This window comes from Anser brachyrhynchus, assembly GCF_964034855.1.
Source record: "Anser brachyrhynchus genome assembly, chromosome: 3".
NCBI classification, from domain to species: domain Eukaryota; kingdom Metazoa; phylum Chordata; class Aves; order Anseriformes; family Anatidae; genus Anser; species Anser brachyrhynchus.
In genome coordinates, this window is record NC_137696.1 from 5444924 (window position 1) to 5470920 (window position 25997).

Genomic DNA, 25997 nt, shown 5'->3' on the forward strand with positions numbered 1-25997 from the left:
GTTTTTGGGGAAATGTCCCTGAGGGCTCGGCGGAGCAGCAGGCGCAGCCCCGGCGCCTCCCGGCGGTCCAAGGGCGCCACCTCGGGGCCGGCCGGGCTGCGGGCTGCGGGCTGCGGGCTGCGGGCTGCGGGCTGCGGGCTGCGGGCTGCCTGCCGCCGGGAGGTGCCTGCCGCCGGGAGGTGCCTGCCGCCGGGAGGTGCCTGCCGCCGGGAGGTGCCTGCCGCCGGGAGGTGCCTGCCGCCGGGAGGTGCCTGCCGCCGGGAGGTGCCTGCCGCCGCCTCTGCTGTCCTGCAGGGGAACGAATGGGTGAGCGAGTTCTCCGCCCCATGGCTCGTCGCAGGCTGGGGAGAAGCATTAAAAGCAGCGTGCTGTTGTGGGTGTTGGAAATGCTCCAAAAGCAGCAAGGTTTTCGTCCGCTGCTGCAACATCTGGGAGCGATCAAGACCTCAGGCCCGCCCTGGGTCTTGCCCTATTTGTAGTCAGCTTACCCTGTTCATGGGCACAAAGACGTTTTGCTGTTAGGAGACCCATGGGGCAGCAGTGACATATCCTGTAGTTCCACTGCTGGCTGTCACCCAGCTTGGTTTTTGCACTGACACTACTAGGCTAACTCCTCTAAGGGTTTCTGCTGTCCTGCAGCTGCCTGGAAGGAAAAGAGGCCCCTGAGGAGGAGCAGTGAGTTTAGGGAATGTCGTTGGTGTAGTGCTGCCCTGTGCCTCAGTCTGTGTGCTGGGTGAGGGGTTCCCATCGGTGCTGCGGTGACCGTGGCATCCAGCGAGCTGTGGGGAGAGGCAGGCTCTGGTTCGGGCAGCCCCTTGCTTTACAAGAGGTCTCCCAGTGGTGATTGGTTTCCCCTTGCTCTTCTTGTGGGGTGTCTAGGAACTGTTCTTGTGGGAGAACGGGGTTCTGCTTTTGCTGTTTCTTATGGACATAAACACCTTGGGAAGATCGGATGAGCCTGTACTTGAGGATTGCTCATCCCCCAGAAAAGGGGATGCCTTTGTTGTGGAGGTTCCCTCCCTTTTGACTGTGGCTTGATTTGGCTATGCAGTTCAAAATGCCTGCTATAGGGAGCTCTATCATTTTAAAAACCTTGAGAGTGCAGTTAGCCTCTGTATAATGACTGAGACTTAGCTTAAGGCTTTTCTAAATGGATCCTAAAGCTCTGGTTTTCTGTTGATACCACCATCGCATTCATGGTGCTGCTAACTGAGCAACAAAAAGCGATGCTTCTCTTAAAATCCACGTTCTTTGCAGTGCCACCAAGCAGCTTCAAGTCCATTGCTGGGCCCAAGGCTTCAGGCTGGTGTGGTCTTACTTTGGTCATCCTTTTGCTGCCTGCAGTACGGTGCCCATTCAGTGGGCGTCTCGAGGCGGGAGAAAATGGAGCTGGTAAGCACGAGTCCAGGGGCTGCTTGCCCTTGTAACTCAGCACCGTTGCTACAGGGCAGGTTTGTCCTGCTTGCACAGCGTGCTGGTTGAGCTGGGCTCAGTGCTCTGCTTGGCCTGTTTTCACCCCTCTCTGAAAAGGGAGTACCAAGTAAATACTTCAACTATGTTAAACTGTATTGGTCTTACAATGTCATTCCTAAGTTTTGGGCTCATTCTGCTGAGGGAGCAGAGGTAAAGTTTCATTTTCCTGATTTGGGCTGCACTTGGGAAGGTTGCAGAGCTGAGAGCTGACAGGAGCAGTGAGAGCACTCGGGGACACTTCAGTGGTCAGCAGCTTTGTCCAGGTGATCCAGTAGCTTTGGGGAGCTGTCAGGACATAACTCTTATTGAAGCTGCTTCTCTTTCCTCCTGTTTGATTGAAATCCTTAGTGCAAAGCATCACACCTGCATGAGAGGTGATCAGGAAATTCATTTTTACTGGGTAGGAAATTGATTTGTATTTCTCAATGAAAGGAAAAAATGGACTCTAAAAATTCAGATTTCTGTTGTTTTCTTCAAGCTACAAAGCACTGTTTTGTTCCCAAATGCAGGAATTACAATGCTTGCTTTGTTCCCTTCTTGTTTGCTTTTCCTTCTTTCACTTTTCCTTTTTTCATACTGCTAATGAAAAAGAGAGAGACTCAAAAAAGAGGGGAAAGAATGGAGGGGGAGTGAGAATAAACTTGATGTTTCTTTCTGTTTTTTTTTTCTGCTAGAAAATAAAATATGTTTTTGATCCCAGTTCAGTTAGTCCAGAGAAATTGTATGCTAAGAAACGAGCCTATTCTCAAGTATTTATATCTCGCAGTGCTCTGTTATGATTTTTACTTCACCCTTCAGACTTCTTAAAGGGAAGTAAAAATAGTGAGCTCCTAATGCATTCTCTTTTCCATTTTGGTACCAGTGGCAATAGTTGATGGTAATAAAACAATTCCTTCGCTTCTTATCTGGCCACTCAGTCTTTTCTGACTCCCCAGAAAGGTCCAAGCTGCATATTAACAGAGGTATATGAATGTCCTTTGCTGTTTGACACACTTTGCTGTTCTGGACGTGAATCTAAAGAAAAAAGCTGTCAGCTTGGGCAGATATGAACATCACAGGTGTTCCACTGCAACTCGAGAAATAGCTGGCCTACTGATTTATATACCTTGTTAGATGCTCTGCTCCTCTTCCATTTGTTTTTTTTTTTCCTGAAGGCAAATTTCATTTCTTTTACTTGAGGCTTCTCGCTCACTGTTCGATATTGCTCACTTGTAGCCCATTAACTGAGCTGAGTGGGAGCAGAGGAGAAAACGAACGAGGCAATTAATAAAGAGCAGTACAGTAGCAAGCTGTAATGTATGGACAGGGTGTGTTGGTGACACGCGCGTGGCTCCACTAGGAGTGACTTAAAGACACAGCCCTCGATGTCTGTCTGAAAAACACGCTGTGGGCACATAATTAAAGGCTGCATGATGGGGCACACACATCGCGAGGTCAAACATATTCCACTGATGGCATTAATTCATTAATTTGTTTACTCGTAAGCACTGACCTTTTCAGCTAGAATATTTGTTTGAGTTAAATGCACATAATTTCTTATTTTTTTTAAAGTATACTACAGAAGTCTTTGAAACCTTCACAAAGATTATCAGTTGGTTTGGGGTCCTTAAGTTATAAACAAAGTCCTGTGTTAATTAAGTCGGGTAATAGATCAGCAGAAGTAGAAAACTTGTGTCTTCTCTTAGATTTTGCCAGAGGGTTTCCTAGCCACTGGGGACTTGCAGTAGTAATGTTTTACAGTAGATATTGCGGAGATCACCATGCACGTTGCTGCTTTTCCTTAAATGCTTCTCTGACTTGGATCCCCAACCTGTTAAGAGGTGAGCTGTTCCTGAGGCAGTGTTGCTTGCAGAAATTGTCGATTCCCGGCACTCCCCCAACCAGGCTGTAGCTCTGGGCTTACCCTCCCAGCCCTGAGCTGTGCCCTAACATGAATGCCCAGCATTTTCCGGAGCATCCCCTGCAGCAGCCCAGTGACTTGTAGATCTGCATTTTCCCTTTCTCTGAACTTCAGCCCTAGGCTGACTCACGGGCCAGTGAGCCAGAATTTAAGTGAGTCCTTGCTTCTGTGAAAGCTCGTTTACAACAGAAGACATCATAATTATGATCGTGGCTGTCGTGGACTTGTAAAATAATTTGGGTTGGAAGGAACCTCAGGTGAGCGCCTAGTCCAATCTCCTGCTCAGAGCAGGTCCAGTTATCAGGAGATTTGCAATGAGACTGCTACAGCTGGCAGTGCTGTGGCTCCCAGAAGTTCTCCCACTGTGGAGCCATTCAGAAACCCTCTGGACAGCCTGGCCTGGTTGAGCCTGTTTGAGCAGAGGAGTTGGACCAGATAATCTGAGCAGGTCCTTTCCAGCCTCAGCCGTTCCCTGAGGTTCTGTCATCAACCGTCAGTTTAGAGTGGACCAAAATGGATAGACTTGTAAGGAAAAAGTACAGAATTAGTCATAGGAATTGTTCGTTTAACATATTCATGAAATATTCAATTGGTTCTAAGTGGGATAAATAGAAAAATAAATATATAGATGAAAGAATGAAATAATTCATCAGAACTACTCCTCACCGCTTAGAAAGGCAAGTGCTGCTTTCCCTCGCTCGGGCTGCTCCATCTGCTTGAACTGCAGGCTCCTAATGCAAGACATCCTGCTTTTCTCTGCTTTAACTGCATCGTTAAAGTTAAACGTTTGCATGGCAAAGTGATGTTTTACAAGATAAAATAACCCCTTTTCCCATCACAGCTCCTGAATGAGTTGGTATTATCCCACTTCTGCAGCTCAGGAAACTGGGTCAGAAAGGAGAAGTGACTTGCTGGAGGCCACCAGAGAGCTTGGTGTCGGAGTGACAATTAGGGTGGAGGCACCCCAGGATAATCAGTTGGGTCCTGCCGTTTGCTGCATCCTTCCTACGCTGGAAAATGCCAGTAGTATCACATCTTTTTGTCTTTGGAAGTGCTGGATGATGACAACTCTATCTCTTTGGATAAACACACCTTTAAATACTTTTCTTAAAACTGCAAAAGAGTCCAACTCCCAAATTCCTTTTCCAGTTCAACTTTATTTTTAATGCAGATTTTCCAACTTAAACACATGGGCTTTTCTTGAGCGCTCAGACACCACATTGACATAAGCTGGAGCAGAAACCATATTTAGGAACCCCTGAAAATCTTCTTTAGTCAGAAGCTTATTAAATGCAGAGCAAAAAATACAAACAGCTAACTTTAAAAATGGCTGTGCTCTAGTTCTGGGCTTCCCACTTTGCTCCCTAGCACGACGACAGATGTGCTTCTGCATTCACCGTAGCCGAGCTTTTTCTTGAAGGTCAGGTGCTAGGGGTTTAAAAATGGTACGTGACTGAAATTAAATTGCCTTGCCTGTTGACACATCCTCTAGTTATGTGTGCCAGTATATAGTGTATATTTAGTGGCTTCTGCCACAGAGGCTTGTTTGTGCAGGAAAACAAAGGAAGCTGCCTGCAGTGAAGAGAGCAGGTACAGTAAGCACTCTGCTTCTAATAAGCCATGGTGGATGAGTCTTCCAGACAAAATTCCTCTTCAACAGCAACAGCCAGGTGCATGTGTGTGTGTGTTAGGTGGGTTTTTCACCTGTAATGATCCAGTGTTTTACCTGATTTCGTTTCCTGTCTCTCCTCCTCTCTGGCCAAGTTACTGAACAGCACAAAATGTGTCGTTTTTGGAGACCAATCTGGCAGAGCCAGATCAGGGGTTCGTGGCGATAGCTTTTGCGGGGGCTTGGCTGTAGCTTAAATCCTCTTTGTGAGTATCTTCCTTGCGGTATCCCTCACCTCTCTGGGCTCCTGCTCCAGTGTAGCAGGGCAGTGTCCGCAGCCATCCCAGCAGCCCTCTGCTGGCCTTGCTCCAGCCTGTGGACACCCTTCTCGTCCAGAAGGCACCAGAGCACTGTGCATTTGCCATCTATTCCAGCCTCAACTCAGTCACCTCACCTGGAAAATACTGTGTGCTCCAGTATGGGTGAGTTGTGCTCTGCCAGAGGTGTTTTCCTGAGTGCTGTTTTCTGGTCCAGCTCCCGAGCAGCGTTTGGCACCTCCAGAGGGGCTTAGCCAGGCTGCCTCCCTGAACCCAACTCCCTGAATTTCATGTGAAGGCGTGCTGTTTGCAGGAGACAGGCAAACGATACTAAAATACGTCCCTGTGTCTCTCTTCTTTCCAGGCTACTAGAGTTAACCCAACTCTTGTTTTTTTTTTAAAGGGAGGGTTTTCAGGCATTGACATGCTACCTGTCTTGCACTCCTGCGATGACATGCCCTGCCTGAGCCAGGCTGTGGAAGAATAAAGGCACCTTTTTTGTACTGAGATCTGCTCCCACGTTAGGGTACTGAGCAAGGTGAGCAGGAAGGGAATGAAAGATGCTGCGACCTAGCAAGGAGGCCAGGGGTAGGAACCTGGGATTTTTTTCAGCATGGTGAGAGGCCTTCCACCTTCACCAGTCGAATGTGTGAGACAGCAGGAGCAGCAGCCTGGAGTACTGGTGGCTTCTGTTTACACAGTCCGAGTAAACGGCCCAGCTGATAAGGCTCAGCTTTCATAAGGCTGCAGGGCACTCTTCCAAACCTGGTCTCCTAACCTACCATCAGAGAAAGGCCATGTCCAGCAGAAGCCAGTTCAGAGCAAGTACTTCTTCACTGCTGGAAAATCCACCTTTCTCCAAGGGCTTTCAGTAGAGACTGGGTTCCTATCTTGGTGTCCAATGTAGACTGTATGATTATCTTCTTCCTTGGTGCCCCAGGGGAGGGATCTCTTGGATCACCACGTAAGGTAGTGGGTAGGTTTGTGGCATCTATCTCCCTCTGTTTCTGGATCTCTTTAGCATTACATATTTAAGCTAGGTCAGTTATAATGCAGCTTGAAGCTGAAAGATGAAAGAACTGCAATTAACACAATCAAGCCCATATTTTCTGATGCACAGCAATTGTTAATGTAGACAAGCAGACAAAGACTTCTCCCAGCCTATGTGTCCATGAAAACTTAGCAACCACATCAATAAACTGCTCGTGGAGATGCTCTTGAATATTTTTGTATTTTAGCCTTGTCATCAGCAACTTTTCAAGATAATTACGTTGTGTGGAATGATTACTACAGAATGAAAGAGCAAGCTCCAGGGTAGTTTGTCTCTATGGCAGTTCATTTTTCAGTGATATGAATGATGGTCTTAATCAACAGGTCCGTGCAGTGGAATAAATTCCACGTCTCATCATTGCTTTGGGGTGCGGGTTATTTTCACTGATAGCTGTTTTTTGTAACCAGAAATAGCTCCTGCTGCATCCCAGCAAAGAAAAGGACATATTTACGTTAAATTAGTGTATTGTGCTTTATGGCTGACATTCGCTAGGATCTGGATGCCTACAGTGTTGAAAGAGAAACTGAATTCAGACTCTGTCCTCAGTTAATTCTTGGTCATCTTTCTGGAGGGGCAACTCCAAGTCCGTGTTTCAGTACGTAGCCAGCTGTTAGTTTGTGCCTTTCCTGTTTGCCCCTGCTAGTACTGAGCTGAGCATCAGTGGAAGTAGGTAATTAAAGTCACTCAGAGCCACCATTAACTAAGTGGATGCTTGTTAAGGCTGGTCTTAGTGCTGCGTACAAAGCATGAGCAGAGCCAAGGAAACAATTGGGCTGTCTTGGTTCTTCTTCCAGAATTTTTCGTCTTCCCTAAAGATTGTTTAGGGAACAATTTCTTGATAATATTTTGTTGCCTGAAAATCAGGCAAAATCAGTTTACCAGGTTTTTCAGCCCTTTGCCCAGGATGTAACTAGTGGCCGTGTCCCTCTGCGTAAGAATTCCTTGGCTGGTGAGCACAGCTCTCCAGCAGCCTTGGTGAATTTCTCAAAGTGGCCAAGATGCAGGAGGCTTGGTTTCATCAACGGGCTTGTACGCAAGTGGTCTTTATTCTGGTTGCAGGTGAAATTAAACCAAGATTCTTTGTCTGAGTTTGCCATTCACCTAATGAAAAAGTTCATTCACCTTTATTAATCTTTTAAATATGTCCATTTATAATTAAATGTAGCCTCTTCACTAAGTATTAGGACATACCCCATACTCAGCTGTAATTGCTTAAATGTGTGTATTTATTCACGTTGACTCCTGATTGTCTGATGCTTTAACTATAAGATTTACTTGGGCTGGGTATTTTGGTTGTGTTTTGTTTTCCCGGCAACTTGCGTCAAGTAGCTCTGGGGTAGAAATAAGAACGCAATTAAACATGCAGAGAAGTGACATTCAGTTGAATGAAATAATATTAACTGTACTGGATTCGGAAAGAAAGACAGAGAGGAAAAAAAAGTTTATCAGATATTTTGCATTCAACGCTGGTTTATTGAGCAAAAAGGTAGTATCACTTGAAATCAGCAAATTGAACCAATTTATGGTCTCCATGTTCTTCTGATTTTTCTAACCAGCAGCTCTCAGCCTTGTCTCATTTTATTTACTGGTAATAAGCATCCTGCTTTTCCAACTCCAGCTCTTTCAAAGCTAAAGCAGCAAGGTGAGAAGATGCTATATCTGCTGCAAGTTCCTTGTGCTTAGCAAACCACAGTGCTAGCAGCATATCAGAGGCCCCTTTATTTTTTCCTCTGTGCAGCAGGATTCTTAAATGCTGGCCTTATAAAGGCAGGAAGAAATCACATATATTCAGTAAAGGTTAACCATTCACAGTGACACTATATTTATTAGCCTTGGAGTGGAGACCAAGGAAATTCATGTTTACTTTCTGTGTGCTTTAAATGTTCTTGAGAAGTTTTTATCTTTGGTCTTCCTGAAAGCTTTCCCTCTTGCTTACAGCATCTTAATGGCTCTTCAAAAGATGAATAAAAATGCTCAGGGAAAGTAAATCTGAGGAGCCGTATAGAAAAAGAACCAGTCTAAAACTGAAAACTGTTCACCTGGGAAACAAAAAAGATTGCACTGTAGCATGCAGTGAATACCTCTCTGGATTTTACTGAATTGTCCCTGCATTAGCACAGAATCTCAGGAGAAACACGAAGTAGGTAAAACCAGAAATACTTTAAATGATTTCTGGGATATTAAATTCACAGAGACCAAAGAATGTTGTGCTAGACTATTTATTTTGTACTACTGTGGGTAAGCCAGTGGATATGCACTTAATTTTCAATTGTAGGGACCAGCCATTACATGTACTGTGTGGGCCAAATCCCGCTCTTATTTGCAATTACTGAAATCTTACTGTAGCCAATAATCCTATGTGAAATGGGCAGCATTTCAGCTTTTGTATGATGATACAAGTTGTGGTAGAAAACAAGAGCAGAACATGTAACTCTTCTTTCCCACTATTTGCCCATAAGTGACATTGCAAAGATCTCAGCAAAGAAGAACAGATGACAGCAGCCTGTCCTCTGGAGAAATGGCATGTTATTTTGAGCATTTTTTCAAAAGAAAAGGACTTTTGGGGTCTATATTGGGTCAGGTGAGCTTCTGTCATCTGTGATCAATGTAGCATCTATGGTAAATGATGCTTGTGCTCTTTAACTTGTCCATAATTTGTCATCTTGGCTGTTAGCTGCTGACTGATGGGTTTGAGCAGCTCTGGGGATGGGGGATCCTCCACAGCTCTGCTCCAGCTGAATGCTGGTGGCCAGTAGCCATCGTTGCCAGGACGGCTAGATGGGAGAAGTCAGTGCCATAGGGTTTATTTAGAGACAGCCGTGGTAGACTTTAAATAGTGACTGATTTCATTTAATGTTTTGTATTGCCAGGGTACTTGTGTATTTTCCAGTATTAATGACATTTTCCTGGCAGAACATTGCTGTATCATTTGCTCTCAATTTGCTTCCAGGTCCTTGTCTGGCTTCCTTGGGGAAGTGACCCAAATTTTGAGATGGAAGTTCCCAAGAGCAGTGAGTACTGTCTGCGCATCATCGTCTGCACTGTGCCTACTACGATGGCTTCCATCTGTGTGAGCTTCTGAAGGATACCTGCGTGCCACTGTCAAACAGCAGAGCTGTATCCTCAGCACCTTGTTCTCTCGAGAATCATCCAGGTACCGAAACACTAATAGCAATGCTACCAGTGTCACTAATATATGCACTCTGGGCTTCTCTTGCTTGGGGGCAGCAGGTGGCGTTTCTCAGGGGGAGGCACCGTGCTCAAGCTGTTCAGTAATGCTTCTCACCCTCTCACCTCCTGACTATTGAGGTCCGGGTTGCTGGATGAACACTTTGGCTTGTAGCTGAGGAGAGAAGCACTTGCTGTAGATGGTGATATTCACATTTGCTTCCTTATTGACATTACAGCAAGGGAGAAAAAAATCTGTCCCAGCTAGTAGCCTCATAGCCTTAATAGATTGAGATCTCCAAAATTTTACCTTATAAATCCTACATTTGCAGATCAAAACTGGCATATGGCTCTGTGTGCATGCAACAGGAAAGCACAGAAAACAGGAGGCTCATGCAAAGCAGGGCGATAATCAGTAATAGCACAACTGCCATCACTTACGCAATTATAATAATGAGTATTGTGATCCTCATTGTAATATCACAGCCTGCTATTGCGGTAAGAGGTGTATATGTTTCTTTAGTGTATTTTATTTTTAAATGAAAAGGGTCAGATAAAGGAAGGGAACTTTAGTGACAAGGTGCCATGCTGGAAATAAGGGGTATCTGGGCTCCCAGAGAATGTAAGCTGAGTAACCAGATCCACCCTGCTTTGGTTCTCCACTGTTGACTGGAAGAGGAAGCGTGCTGGTTTTCTGGAGCCACAGATCTCCTAGCCCTCAACCCTGTGCAAGTGACTGCAGTGTCACCGTGCCTGCACCTAAATCCAAGCAACTCGTCAAGTCCGCAGGCATTAGCTAGGATTATCCAAAGGCATCCTCCCCCTTGGTACCTCCTGATGGCAAAGCTAGCAGAACTCAGCCATTCCCACCTTCTCTTGGGGTCTGTGGCACAACAGACACGTCGTGCCCCAGCAATGCTCCCCGGGGAGTCGGGTGCCCACACGCCTGCCACCCGCGGGCTGAATCCCCCGGGACGCGCCACCCCAGCAGCACCTCTCCGGCAGCAGTACCCGCAGAAGAGGGGGATCTCTCGTTGCCATGACAATCAGCCTGTCGGGATGAACATTTCTTTCTGCAAACGGCAGTTCAAAGCTTAAAGCGATGCTGCTGCCTCTGAGTGCCTGCTAGTGCCATGTGCAAACATAGCTGGGCAAAGCCTTAGGAAAATGAGGGGAAAAAGGAAAAAAAGCCAGCTGGTGCTGTGCTCCCTTCCCCACTTGGGCTCCGAGCAATGGGGGGAGCGATTGCTTTCTGTGTCTTTGTTCCCAGCTCTGGCACAAATCAGATGAAGCCTCCCTTCCCCCAGCAAAGCACACGCACTAAGCTGGAACATGCCAGAGTGAAAACGGATTAAAAAGAAAACTCATCCCTGCTGCTGCAGATGGGTATACAGCAGTGAGATGGAGGGTGCTCTGCTCCAGGGCTGCAGACTGCTGCTGCTAATGGGGGGCTCAAAGCAGTACAGCTGGGGGTCCTGGGGTATCCACTGTGCCCTCCTCTGCCTTCTGCACCTCTAACAGCAATGGGCCTGGAAGGGCATGCACAAACCTGCTGTGGGTGTGAGCCCAGGAGTGCAGGAAAAGCTGGAGCTGCCTCTTGCCACGCTGGGGGGAGCTCCTGAGACAGGAAAAGCGCTGCAGCGTGCTCCAGCCGTCCCAAGTTACACCCCAAAACCATAAAAGCGGGTATATTTCAGGATGCTCTTGATAGCAGATGCTGGAAGACAGGTTGTTTCTTTTCAGGCATTAGATCCTGAAGAGTCAAGGTATTTTCCTCCTGTGTAGATAGGCCTGGTGTACATTTTAGACACTCTTATGTAGATCTCTTATGCATATAACTTTTTACATAGGGAATCTGACTTTCTTAGAGCCGTATGACCCTGGGGGCTGGGAGGACTGAAGTTGTAGGTTTAGGTGACACAGCCTTGCACTGTTGATGTCCTTTTCCCTCATCAGCTGTCCCACAGACTGGGGGACGTATACCAGCAGGTGGGGACCCTTTCAGCCAGCCCCATCGAGAGAAAATCAAGTCAAAAATCCTCGCCCTTGCTACAGTGTTTGGCTGCCATTGAAATACAGGCTAAAGCTGGTGAAAACCTCTAAGAAGTGAATACAGGATAGGGACAAATAAGACTGTATTTCTATTGTGCTGGCACTTTTCTTCAGTTTTTGTTTCTACTTGCTTCAGCCGCTGGGTGCTGAGCAGTGACGATAAACCCCAAAGGCTCCATCCTGTGTGGAGGGGATGTCTCCAGAGCAGCGAGGCTCAGCAGGGCTTATACCCTGGGATGGAAGACCCAAGGTAACCCCACAACAGCACCTGGCAGAGGATGCAGCAGGGGCATGGCTACGAGGTGCGATCTGTGGCCAGACTGACTCAGGAGTGATGAAGGGCTCTCGAGCCATGGTCAGTTGGACGCAGCATTCCCAGAAAGAGCCAGGACCACGCTCCCCAGAAAACGCTGCTTTTCCCTGGCGTTGCTGTGCCAGCTGGAGTGGATTAAGGGAGGAATCCCTCATTTGGGAAGGGGGGACTCCTTAATCCCCGAAGGATTTAAAGATCCTAGAGAGAGTAATCACAGCTGGATTAGTGTCTGCTGGGGAGCACGGCGGGAGAGGGCAGTGTGGCACCGCCAGCCCTGAGCTTGGTCTTCACCCGTGTTTGCAGCTCCTTTTTCCTGCCCCGTGTCTTAGATGTACTCAGGCAGTTGAATATACAAACCCCACTGAAAAGAAGACATTACAAAAGTGTTTCCATATTCAAGCCATGGGGGGTTTCCTCCAGGTGAGAGCTGTGTAAAACATGGCTTGGGCAGGTGACAAATGGGGAGGGTTTGCTTGCAGCTGTCCTTTTGGTGCTCTCACAGTGCTTCTGCTGTAACAGACCAACCAAGCCTTTAGCCAGAGGAGGTGCCTGGTGACAGACACAAGCTGGTTAGGGCCATCCCTGTGCTCCCCAGAGGTAAGCTGGCCTGCAGGCATGCGAGGACACCTGTAGGTATTGCCTTGGTGACAGTTCCCCAGGACTGGGACTGTAACTTCTGTGGTTTGTGCTGGCTATGCCAAACCCAGCTTCTCCGACAAAGTGCAACTTCTCTTGTTCATTTCTTTGAAGCCCAATCCCTATAATGTGGAATTTTTGTACAGCTATATTATAAGTAAAGCCTTTATGCCAGCCAAGACATGTTCCTGCTGGGAGATCCTGCAGCAGAAATGGACTGTATTGGCTTTTGCAACTGGCCCTGGTTATTGCCACTTATTATCACCATTATTCCCTCTGGGCAATACTGAAGGCGCCTCGGCACACCGCCCCAGCCTTGCAGGGGGGGCTAATCACCTTGGCTTTTGATCCATTTATTATGTTCCAACAGTCTTCTTTGCACATGCCTTTGCTTTCAGTTTTCAGATCCTCTGGACCCCTTCCTGCAGGCCTTTGTCGCCCCCCTGATGCTCTTCTGTCTGGGGGTGAGCTTAAAGCCCTCTCCTTCTTCTATATGAACCCACCCTCTGAAAGCGACATCACTGATGAGGTAAATACATCAGCACAGCAGAAAGGAAAGCAATGTAATAACAGAGCTGCCAAGAGCCCGGTGCCCTTTGCTTAAATCACAGGAACAGACTGCAGCGGGGCAGGGGGCTGTTCTGATCCACTAATATTTCCAGTGTGAATTTTGCACTGGACAGACTGTTTCAGCCAAGATCCTCTTTAAAGCATTCATTGCCTGATATCGAAAGGAATTCAGTAAATACCTCCAAAGATCTGATCCCCAATCTCTGCCATTTGTTGCTGGATTGAGGGACAATGTTTTTCCCTTTCCCTCCTTTGCACGTGTTCAGCCACGCTGCTGCAGAGTGAGTTCTGTGTGCGTGCCACCAGTGCCTGCTTCCAGGGGACTCCGCTTGAGAAGTGCCCGAATGTGGCTGTAGGTGTGTAAGCCTCTGAGGACCAGGACTGGTTCGTTGTGTGTGCCAAATGGGGTCGGTGGTCTCGGTCTGCTTTCTAAACCAGGTCGGCCGATGTTAGCAAGGCAAGCAGAGCAGGCAGCCTGGTGCTGCCTCCAGCTGTGCTCACAGGAGACCCAGAACGGTACCAGCAGAAGGGCTGCAGGGAGAGAAGAAGGTGTCTTGGCAAACCTGCACACGTTTCTGCAGTAGCCTAGAGAAATCCGTTTGCAGCAGGTTGTTTTCCATCTCTCGTGCGTGGCCATCAGCGTAACTGTATAGCGTGCAGGGTGCTCAGAGGAGATAATGCTACCCAAGAATTACAGCTAATAGGGAGGAGTGGGAGACAGATGAAGGCTTTTTATTGCTGCCATATGCTTTAAAAACCCATCGTCTCTCTTGCTACAGTTGTAGACAGGAACTTCTTTACCTTGGGAATTTTAGTACAACTTTAAAAGAGCCAGGCTAGCAGTGCCAAGGAAGTAACCACCTGCTCGTCCCTCGGACACCTTCCTGCTCCTGCGTGCACTCCACATCTCTTCAAAGCACCCTGCCCCAACGTGGGCTCCTTCCTGTTTTTTCCACCTTGATCCAATCAGTGTCTCCTCCCTGAGATGGGACACTCATTTACTTTGAAAATAGACTGCGAAGACAGCCCAAGAGTTTTACTTCTTCAGGTTACCTGTCTGCCAGAGGGCATCCTGCCGAGAGGCAGGAGATGGATCAAAACCCGCATGGGAAATGTCTCTGAAACTGCAGTGCTGGTTTGAGCGTCCTGTCGCTAACCCGCCAAGGTTAGCGCAGGAAAGGCTGGAGCTGATTTTTAAGTCAGCACGCTGCTGGGGAAGCAGGGGAGGGATGTCTTGGCAAAGCCACTGGCCCATTTGCTCTGACTGCTAAAGGACATGAGGTGGCTTCTGGTGTCAGAGGAAGGAAATGAGCGCTGGTAACTTCAGCAAACTAATTTCAGGCTTGTACCAATTCCCCTTTCAGTTTAATATAATCATCTTCGGTGTCTGCTTTACAACAATGGCTTTGTACTGCTAAACCTTTGCTGCGTATTAGCAGAGGCAGCTGGAATTTGAATTTGATTTTGGCTGTAGTGAGAAACCCTATACCCAGCACTTGGCAAATCTCTTGAATGCAGGAGCACGTCAGTATATAAATTTGCTCTGATCGGTATAATTTTGAAGGCTTAAGTAAGAGAGAGAGAATATACTCAGGGTACTTTGATACGGGTAAAGGAACTATAGAAAATATTCTACCAGGTGATTGCAATTATGCTATTCTAAAATATTAGCCTACCTAGGATTTTCTGCAAAAAACTTGTAATAGAGAAATGCTTTGGGTTGCCAAATAATCTTAATGCAGTCCTTTGTACACTGCAGTATAAGGGTGAAGTACAAGTGCATGTGGTTGAAGTGAGTGGTGAGAGCAAAGAACGGCAGGAGCTGGACTAATGCAGGGATGGGGTGGTGGCCGGGCAGGATCGGGGCCAGGTGGCACGTCTGTAAAATGGCACCTGGGGAGATGCAGAGCACGCTGAAATGGCAGCGGGCTGGACTGCCTGCGTTCGCCCCTCTTCTCATTTGTGCAGAACTCCTGCTGGCTCCTTTGCCGTGCAGGATGCCAAACTAATAGTCACTCTTGGCATTACAACGTGTGTAGGACTCAGGGTCTGGCCATATGCTGAAACAAAAGGAAGTACTTTGGTTTGCGGTTTGGGGAGGGAGCTGGAGGCGTTCCCAGTGACTGCCTCTGCTGACAGCTCGCGTCCCTTTGAAACCTGTCCAGCTTCGAAAGGAGCAGCATCTGACCCTGCTGACTCTGCAGCGGTGTGCACAGATGTATGAACCCTACCGTGCCGCTGCAAGTTCTGGGTCCTGCCCGCCCTGGAAATCCCTGGGGTCTGCTTTTCTTCTGGAGCTGCTGTTAGAAGGAGGAGAGCTTGGTACCTGCCGGGTGGGGAGCCAGGGCTCCTGGCAGCCAGGCAGCTCGCCTGCGGGCTCGTTGCTTTGTGAGAAAGACGTGGATTTTTAGAGAGGATTCTCTTTACTTAGCAAAAACAAGTGGTGCCAGAAAATAGGAGCACATGGTTTTGAGGAGGGGCTCCGGTTCTTCTCTCAGCAGAAAGAGTTAAAAACTAAAGTAATAGCAGTGACTTTGCTGTTTGAGTTTGTATGGGCAGAACAGAAAATGGGGCTTGGATGAAAATATCATTATCAGTGTTGTGGGCCTGATAACTGAGCGTTGGCTGCCTCTGGAAAAGCAGTAACATGAAGAGGTGACCCTTCATTCCCATTGCCTATGCTGGTTTCTGGCTTCCAGGAAGTATCCTGAACATTGTGATTTACTGAAGTGCTGGTAAGAGAAATGCAAGTTATATAGTCTGCCAACCCTCTGAGCCCAGATCTTCTGAAACAAACAAAAAGGGAGCCTTCCCATTTCATGCATGTAGAGAAGGAGCAATAATTTCGAAGCACCAATGTGTGACGGTGCTCCAGGACTTCGGAGCTGATGCTTGCCCATTCCCCGCTTGAGGCTGTAGCTGCCGCTGTGCAAAGGGACAGAGCGGGTGTAATTCCTCAGGGACCTTCACCAGGAGGTTTGCACAACCGCTGGGTTCGGCCTGCTTTGTTCCCAAACCCACCATTCCTGGCATAGCCCAGAAGACCCGACTGTGCAGGCTTGAGGACACAGTCCTCATCCTCAGCTGTTGTGTCGAGAGGTTATCGCCCGTTAGCAGAGGCTGCAGCTCCTTCCAGCCTCCGCTGTCTAACCTCTAACCCATCACTGAGCCTGGCCACTGGGAAAAGCTGTGCTAGATGCCTGCTCATTTGTCTTCTCCTGCTGCCAGCAGGTGACCAAGCAAGCATCAGAGACTGCACCATGGCTTCAGAGAAGACCCATGTGAGACTTGATGCCTTGCAGCTTTTTCTCCTCGGGCTCATAGATCAGTGTAGCAGGAGATGGTTTGTCTCGTGGCGAATAGCTGACTGCGGGCCAGTTGGCAGCCCTGCGCGGGGAAGTCTGTGTTAATAACAGAGCTGGGGTTGATGCACGGCATCGCTAAAATGGATTGACAGATTTGCAGAGAGCAACTTTCATGCGTCCCATATGTTGTTGGCTTCTTCTGGGTGACTTTAAAAGAGGGGGAAAAAAATATTTTGCTGTAAGAAAGTAAGATTATTTGTGTACCTGGGGATTGTTTAAGCAACTCTTTTTCAGCTTCTAGCTTGACACGATATGGTCAAAAAACAGCAAAAAGGCATCAATTCATCATCTTAGGTGTGTGCACAATGAATTAAGTAGATATAGTTTCCTGTGGCTCTGATAGCAGGCACAGGAAAGTTCCCATAAAATTTGGGAAGTTTTGCTCCCTAAGAATGGCTGACCTAACATAGACTGGCAAAGTTATAATGCTGCTAAATGGCACGGTAAGTCTAGGCCACGCTGACTTATACCTGCTAGAGATCTGGCCTGTTATCTGTACTGTAACTTTCCAGGAAACATGAAATTTAGCCCTTGGGTCAAACAAGAACTTTTCTGAGAAGTGCTAGTTTTGCTTCTCTTTGTTTCATTTAGGCAAACACGTGCAGCACAGACCGTCGGTCCTGATGAAGTGCCATTGTTTAATACTGAAAAAATGCACATTCAATATAGTTTGCATTTCCTAAAATCTGTATTATTTATTTGACAGTATATTTTTCCTTGGAAAAAAAAATCTGCAGTTATTTATTCATTCTCGCCCCTTGGAGAGCTTGCTACCATCTGTTTTTCTTGGCTTTCCATCACCCTTTTTTTTTTTTTTTCACTTGTTCTTCTCCCACTGTGCACCACTGAAGGACTATACTATACATTATCTCACAGCCAAATTATGCAGGGTATTGTAAACATGTTGTAAACTTTGCCAGCTGCAAAGTCAAGGGCTCTGAGAGATCTTGCTAAGCACTGGAAACGCTCTTTGAAGAAAGAAGGCAGCCTTTTGGAAGCAGATTTGCAGGGCAGCGTGACATAAAGGTATGATACTGCTTTTGCAAAATGCTGGAGGAAGAAAAGCAACAAATAATTGTGCTCTCGGATCACCATAGCTTTACCATAAAGACCACAAAGTCCCTGAGACAGTATCTGCTCGGAACCCACTGCTACAACCCAGCGCAGCTCCTGCATGCAGGTGCCAGGGCTCTGCACCCCAGCGGGCGTAACAGGGATCGGGGCCTGATGCAGCCCCGGCACTGCTGCGCTTGTGGCCAGGACAGGGCCACACTCAGCACACTGCAGGGCTGGAGGCCCCTGCACGTCCCGGGGTTGTCCCCTCTGTTGGAGAAGTGATGGCCGCACCCGGCGTCCTGGGAGGATGCTTCACGTGCAGCATCTCATGCTCTGAGTTGCAGGGCTATGGCCTCATTGCTGGCCTTGGAAATACAATTTTAAGGGGGGAATTAGAGCTGTAAGGATGACGCTGAAAAAAATCTACAAGAAATACCCCTAGTTCTAGATCTTTGTCCATCTCTTGGTACTTGAACAATCAGGTAGCACGCTCCCGCTCCACCCAGCATCCTTCGGCCGTCATCTCTGGGCAACTGCTCGCAGCTCTTGAAAGGCTGAGCGCTTCCAAGATAAATAGCTGGCCAGGACATTCATCTGCAATGTTTAGGGAACTCAAAGCCGTCTTTTAAATTATTCCATCCATACTTCATCTCCTTTCCAGCAGTTAGTGAAACGCATCGCAAGTTCAGTCGTACTTACATAATATGGCTGGGAACGGCCTGTGACTTATTGTCCTATTCCTACTATTTCTACAGTGTTAAGAGCTTAAGGGAGAAAAATTGCTTAGCTTAGTAAGATTTATTCTTCTTTTTGCAAGGGATGGACGATGGTCTTTCAGCCCTGGAAGTATTCTAGTGAAAGCTGCTTCTTCCCTGAAGGGTCTTTTATTACTCTTATGGGCACACGTGCATAGGCTTGCACACTCGTTAAGGGGCGCTGATTTAAATGAGGGACTTTAATCAACAATTTCCATCATGACTTAAATCAGCTAGCAGGAAACACAAAATTGATTATTTAAATTAATCTTGTTCTTCATTTGTACTTTTTAATTATTTTCCTAAGGAACAAATGGTAGTGATTCACTGGTGCCTAGTGCTCTCTTTCACTTATGCTCAGGATATGCTATTACCATATTTATTTAAGAATCTGCATGGTAAGTCTGAAATTACTTAACGCTTTCATTTTATGTTCTAAATTGATGACTGACACCTCTACTACGTGACTAATTTTAATGCTAATCTGTGTCAAGGTGTGCAAGCCAAGTAAGAAACATACGTTAGTGTCTTCTAATTTAAATCACAATAAAATCTTAAATATGACGGATATACAGTGTAGGGAGAAGAGCGCAATTACCAAAACTTATTCTGCATTTGAAATGGATGTTCTGAGCATGGAATATTCTTGCAGACCAGACTGCCTTTCCAATCACCAAACCCTTATAAGGGCTCATGTTGGGAAAAATAAAATAGCCTCTTATCTCTTTGGTTTCGATCCCTGATTGTTTTCTCCATGTTTAGTGAACTGAAGGAAGGGAAGTCTTTCTGGGCATGTGGAGGAGAAACATCTCTGTAATTGGCTTGGCAAATACTTCAGTCACTTCAGTAGCTTGACTTCTTGAAAAATTAGTAGGGGCTTATTTCTATCTACGATATTATTGCAGTGCGGGCTAGGCCATAATATTCAGTGCCATCAATTCAATTTTAGTTTAAACCACTGAATTTTAAAAAGTGTAAATATGTTTATTATATATATTTACATATATATTTAATATCTAAAATCCTATGCTCTCATTTTTTTGGGAAAAGGACTTACTGCACTTTCATCCTCCTGGTTTTTGCATCAGTGCTACCTCAGGGCACCTACGGTGAGTCGAGGAGCCGTATCTCTGATTCGTGCCACCGTGTAAGAAAAAGCTGAAAGCAGAGTGAACCTCTTCGGGAAGGCTTTGGGGCCTGTGTACGCACATATATCTGTTTTTCCGATCAAAGAAGTTACAGAGTCAAGTTCATCGTTCAGGTAGTTCAGCTGAGGCTAGTTTCCAAGTTAGGTACTGGGCTGTTTGTCGGCTTCGCCCGTCAGATCCAGAGCTCCTGGGGTATACAGCCCAGGGTTTGCCATCACGGACAGCCATGCCTGCCTCCTCGTGGGGGACTTGTAGCCAGTTGCCCCCCCTTCTCCCAGCACCAGCAGGACGGAGGAGGGCTCCTGCCACCTCCTCCCTCTGCGCTCTTGGAGCATCATTGGGCCCCTCTCCCCGCGCTGTAATTTAGCAGTCGTCAGCCCGCTGTGACAATTCACTCGGACAATTTCCTCCAAACCCCGCTTGAGACTGAAGATAAAATAGCAGAGGCTTGATTTCTTTTTCCCCTGCCAGAAGCCATATGTACAGCGCCAGGAGCTGATGCGCAGCACCTTGTATTGCAGACACACGTCATCCCTGCTGCCTCGGAGCGAAGAAACCTCTGCCTCGTCCGGCGTTGGCTCTGCTCGGGGGCACCAGCGCAGCCCTCGGCTTTGCGGTGAAGTCTAAGCACGGGATTTCTTATTATTACTATAATACGTTTGTTACGGTTGGGCCTGATTTTATCGTTACTACTTTTATTCTTAGTTTCTCGGAAGCCTGAACAGCCTCCAATGCCTACTGCAAAACCTCCGGAAACCCCCGGGGAGCAGGAGCAAGGGGGCGGCTTCACCACAGGCACCCACTGGTGGGGGCGTGCGCTGCATTGGCCCTAACCGGCCTGGCCGCCAATTTCCCATTTAGGGGTTGAATTAAAGCGCTCCTGGGTTTCCGGACAGCCTAAATCCAACCCCAACCCCAACCCAACCCAACCCAACCCAACCCAACCCCAACCCAACCCAACCCAACCCAACCCAACCCAACGCGCCACCTCCCGGCGCGCGCTTTCCCCCGGGGGGGCGTGGCCGCGGCAGGGGGCGTGGCCTCTCCGCAGACCCCGCCCACCTCGGGGGCGGGGCCCGGCGGCGGCACCTGCGGGCCGTGCGGCGCCGAGCCGAGCCCGTCCGAGCCGAGCCGAGCCGAGCCGAACCCGCCCGAACCGAGCCGAGCCCGGCGGGCGCCGCCCGGATGCAGCGGGCGCGAGAAGATGGCGCTGGGGGCGCGGCGGCAGAGGTAGGGCTGGGGACGGGCTGGGCACGGCTGGGCTGGGCTGGGCTGGGGGCCGGCACGGGGCCGGCAGCCCGGGGCGAGGCCGCAGGACGGCGCCTTTCGCTGCCCGGTGCCCGTCGCGGCCCGCGGGTCCCGCAGCGAGCCGCCCGCGGGCTGCCTGCCCGCCCTGCCTTTGTTACGCGCCGGAACACGGGGCTGGCCCCAGATATTCCGCCTCCAGCCGAGGGGCTGCCGCCCTGCTAGGGGCGCCGTGCCCGCCTTCTCGGGAGGGTCACCGTCACCGCCCGTCTGGCAGCCGTTAGTTTCACAGCTATTGTCGTCTTGATGCTCCGCTCCTTGCATTTATTGTGGGTTTTGCGCTCTGCTGTTTGCAAGAGGAGGGCAGAAAGCCGGTACCTGCGGTAGGATGCGTCCCTGTTGTCTGTCAGCGCCGGCTGCCAGGGAGCCGTAGCCGCTCCTCATCTATTTATTGCCCTAATTGCACCGTGAAACTTCCACTGACACCGGGCAGGACCAAAGCAGGGAGCCAGGCTCCCCGTCTCTGTGTGAGCATCGCTGCTGCCATTGGGATGGACCCGTTGTCACCTGGAGGTGCTGCCGGAGGCTCTGGGCATCTCCCGAGGGTGATCCCAATGTGGATTTAGTGGGCGCGCAGGACTCGTGGCTGTCCGCACACCCACGAGCAAGGTTTAGCAGAGAAACGTTTCCATTACCTGAAAAGCTGAGGCTCACAAAATGGCCCTTTGCATTGTTTCCTCCTGCTGAACCAGCACTGTCCTGCCGCTCCAGGGCCGCTGACCCGCTGCCCTCCCTGTGGCAGGGACACGGGGCTGGGCGCTGAGTCCGAGCTGCTGCTGCTGGGTTAGAGCTGCCGGGGCTGGTCCTTGGGTGCTGCCGGGCCGCTCCTTTAGGGCAGGCTGCTTTTGGGCTTTGTTGTGTCTTAGCTCCTTTGAGGTTGATGGAAAGCCTTTGTTCAATCCAGAATTAAGGTTTTGCTCTAGCAAACAAATTAATTTGAGACAGACTAAGTAAAAACATGGCTTGGGTTGAGGAAAAGGTAGTGTCACTCGTTTTGAAAGTGCTGACGCAAAACTCCCTTTTTTTCTCCTTGCTTCAAACACTTTTAACAAATGCTTTTGATCGAGGTGAAACTGCACTTTCAAGAAGAGATTAATTTTCCTCAGAAGACTTCAGCCCAGTCTGTCATGGTCCCGCCTCGCCTTCGTGCAGCAGCTGAGAGCGGCGTTACTCATTTTTGCATTTTTTAACCTTACTGTAAAGAAAGGAGAGCGAACCAGTCATTGTGTGTGTGTGTGTAGTAAATCCTGTTGCTTGTGTAATGACTTTGGCTCTTTGGCATCCCTGTTCGCTGTTCCTGGCTACCTTCATCAGTCCCAAATACAGTAGGTGAGTATTTGGCTTTCGGTGAAATCTCAGTTCCTGATGGCTAATCCTACAATGAAAATATGTCACCAGGGTGCTGTGAGTTTGGGAAATAAAATGCTTTGCAAGAAACTTGCTCAGAAGCATAAATTCCTGACGTCGGTTGGCTAAGAACAAACTTCTCGTGGTGCTAGTTAACAGGAACTGAGTTTTGCTTTATCTCATCGGCCTCGCCTCCGACCGCTCATTCAGTACAGAAACAGGGTAGATGTTATGGGCAGACTGTGCTTTTTGGCATCAGCTGGGGACATAACTTGGGTTTAAGTTGTGTTCAGGGAGAACTCTAGCTCCTATGGCTTGGGCGTTGCCCACGAGGTGATGCTGGCACAGATCTGCCATGGGTACTCTGTGGTTTCAGGGAGGAATGGGGAAAAAGGAAGGGGGGGAAGCACCTGCAACCCTGTTCTCTGCTCTGATCTCACTCAGACTTGACACTTCAATTCAATTACTGCTTTGAAGTTGCTCCAATTAAGAACCTCAAGTGTCTGCCACGAACCTGTTCAAATTCATAAATCTTCTTCGTGTTTACTGCCTTATTTTGCAAAATCTAAAACCAGCAGTCTGCTGTGTGCCATCCGCTAAGGCTGTTAACAGGTGTCTGTGGGTACTGCAGTACATGTGAAGGGTTTCTGGAGTGTGCATAGACCCCAAACAAAGTCCTCCTGCTAAAATGCCTTGGGATGTCCCGCTCTTAGTGTTGCGTTTTGGCTCGTGGTGCCGTTTGTCCATCCTGATGGCGTTTCTTGGGCCAGCTCTGCTTCGCTCCTTGCTCAGCTCAGGGGAGTTTGGTCTGCTGCAGGATTTGGCCGATTTTCCCTAGACTTTGGTGGAAGCTGCATGAACCCTCAGGCACCCGTGTGGGATGCTCAGTGGTTGCAGCCAGGTAAAATCAGAAACACAACGATGGAAATGTCATGGGGCTGATGTCCCTCACACCTGGAGGACATAAAATTTCATCAGCTTGTACTATAGTCTATTAATTTATCTCCGTTAGTTGTAATTTATTAAAAATTTTCTAACAGTCTTATTAATAGCCATTTGAAGCGTGAAAGGCATTTTATATGACTTCTTGGTCAAAAAACTGGTTGGCAGAGCCACCAGAGCCCTGATTCCTATGGCTTCCCTCCTTGTGGCTTCCCAGGTGCCCGATATGGGCTTATCTCTCTTGCTTGGTTGCAGCTGCAGAAAGTATCTCCCAAATCTCCTGGTACAGAACTTGATTTGAGGCAGCTGCCCCCTATTACGACCAGCTTCAGCTGGTGATGAGGGATGTGAGGAGCCCTGCCTGATGGAGAGAGCACACCTGCATTGGCTTTGTTCTCCAGGGGAAAGGAGCTGAAAACTGGAAAGTTTCAAAAACATCAACAGCAGAGCACCAAAAACCAGTCAGTTACGAGGCCGTTTAAAAGAGGGAAAAAATAGAGCAAATTTCGGGGCTCTCTAATGATATTTAATGTTCAGGTAACTCTAATTAAGCCGTTAATCCATGAGACCACACCGATTCACCGGGGAGCTGCAGTCAGTGCCGCGTTTCAGCCTGCCTGTCGCCAGGCTCAGCAGGGCTGCAGAGCTCGGTGTTGTGTTTGGAGGGCTCTCTCCTGCCAGGACGGCGGAATATTTTCTATCAAAATGAACATCTAGCTCTCTTACTTTGTTTTTTATTTTTCCCTTGGGGAAAGAGGAGTGTTACAGGGCCTTCGATGCTACGACCTGCCACAGCATTTGGCTCTCGCAAGGCTCAGCTACGTTGTCGAAAGCAGCCGTCTTGCAGCTCTGGCACCACACGCAGAATTTGCGCCCAGCCTTGTGCCTTAAATGCCCAAGGCCTATCCCCTTCCGAGCAGTGCCTGTCCTGCAGTGACACAGGAAGCATGTGCTCCCGTCGCAGAGTGAGCCAGGACATGCAGAGTCACTATTTTGCATCATTTCCAACTATTTGCTTTCCTGGGGCAAGTCAGAGTGCTACCACTTACTGAAGATGCTCCTGTAGTACGAAGGTAACTACATTTCAGAGCAGACAGAGCTCTGAAAATACTGAATATTTCCTTAAATCAAATCAACAAAACAAAAATCTATGAATTAAGTTCAGTTCTTTTACAGGCCAGGCTGCCCTTTCCTATTTCTGACCATTCTTATCCCCAGTGCAAAGCTTGTACTAAAACACCAGTGATACACACACATTTTTCTATTTACATGCCATGAACCACTCCGACTGGGGTGCTGCTGACACAGGGTGAGATGTGTTTTACCCTGGGGAGCTTTCTGCATGAGGTGCACCGGCTGTTAGTGTGTGTGCAGTGTGCTGGGGTGAAGACAGAGCAGCGGCACACCTCGCTCAGGGTTGCACAGCACCTGGCAGGTGGAGGCAAAGGGCTTTCGTGATCTCCTGGCTCTTGTGCTTTTCTTTCTGGACTCTCCTGTGTTTGCTCTGTGCACGAGCTATACTGTTAGAGCTTGCTGCTAGCGAGCAGCGCTGGCAGCAGCAGGACATCCTCTGGTGTGACACAGGGGTGGGAGCTCTGATCGTGCTGAACAAAGATGTTCTGCCAAAAATAGGTTAAGCCAAAGATCTCAGATGCCAAAAATAGCAGTAGAGATTTTCCTTTTTTTTCGGACTGTTTGAGATTTATTGTCCTCTGCTGGAGGCAGCTGACAAGTAAAAGAGCACGCTGCAGCTACAGGCAGTGGAGTAGTGAAAGCACGTGTGTGCAGTCACCTCCGAGAGGTAAGCCACGCGGACCAGAAATGACTGTAGAAACACAATAATGCAAAATAACAACGCAAATAAAAATGTGCAGTGTCACTAAATTCCTCCCATAGCAAAAAACTTCATTATCTTCATAGCCATGAAGGTACCCCAGAAAGAGGAGCATGAAGAGACCCCTGTTGACAAAGGAGAGGACAAAGAAAACCTGGAACAAATAAATGCCTCAAGAACAATCCTGCTGATAGCTGTAAACATTTTATTGCAGCATGCTCTGCTACGTGTGGATAATTCACTCTTTCAAAACTGGTGGCAACAAACTGTAGCCGTACGCCTTCATACAGGTGGTTCGGGTGGTAGTATGAATTTAAAACTTTACGTTTCTCTCCCAGGACTCTCCACAGACTTTGTTACCGTTCAGTTGTACTCCAGCTCTCCCATTCCCTGAGTTGGACGTATGCACAGAGCTAATTCCTTACACTCAAGCTATTTAAGGCGCTGAGTTGAGCACAGAGCTGGAAGTCAGGAGGCACCGCGGCTCTAATCCAGACTGTGCTGTGGCTGAGCCACCTCGGGGAAGTTATTTAACCTCTGTGTAACCGGAGGGATTATGATAATTGCTTTGGAAGGCTTTTTTTGTACTTTCAGGTGTTTAGTTTTCTTTTTTAGGCAGGTGCAGAACTATCTGGTCCTGAGCTGAAGCGACTCAGTTTGTTCCAGGAGGCTCTTGGTACTTTGCAGGATTACAAAAACAACGCTTAATGCCTCGTTGGGCTGTTTGGGCCACGTAAATAAATGCATTTAAAAGGCTTTTCATGAATCCTCTATGGGATTCTCACAGAAGGGTGCTCAGATATAACTGAGGGATGCATAAATGAGGTACGGTTCAAAAGGGTTGTTCCTAAACTCTTTACGAAATATAAATAAAACGTCAGAACACTTAAATGGTTTATGTGTTGGACCAAATCCCACCTTCTCCCTGGGAGCCTGGTTTTACATCTATTAGATTTGTTTCTACCTTGATTGTAAAGGCCCCAAAGGCAAGAGATTTGCTGCATTTTGCTTAGATTTTGGAGGATGTTTGGTTTAATGTGTTATAGAGAGGGGTGATATTGTAGGCTGAAGAAGCAGGAAGGTTTTCATGAGAGCAAGGTGAGTGCAAAGAGGATGTTCCCCTAGCTGTGCCGCTGAAGCATGCTCAAAAGAAATG

The 25997-nt window shown here is 48.1% G+C and overlaps 1 protein-coding gene across 5 annotated transcripts in view; it reads left to right on the top strand.

Moving 5' to 3' along the window:
• The window catches only part of PAK5 (p21 (RAC1) activated kinase 5), a 124024-nt gene that overhangs the window by 7564 nt on the left and 90463 nt on the right, over nucleotides 1–25997 (top strand). For 2 of the 5 annotated variants that reach the window (XM_080585540.1, XM_080585542.1), the window contains exon 2: nucleotides 9301–9504. The gene's annotated coding sequence lies outside the window, so the exon portion shown is untranslated. Of the gene's footprint in view, nucleotides 1–9300; nucleotides 9505–15452; nucleotides 17481–20483; nucleotides 20644–25997 lie in introns of those variants that run through there. The other 3 variants (XM_080585544.1, XM_080585543.1, XM_080585546.1) reach the window with 2 other exon arrangements.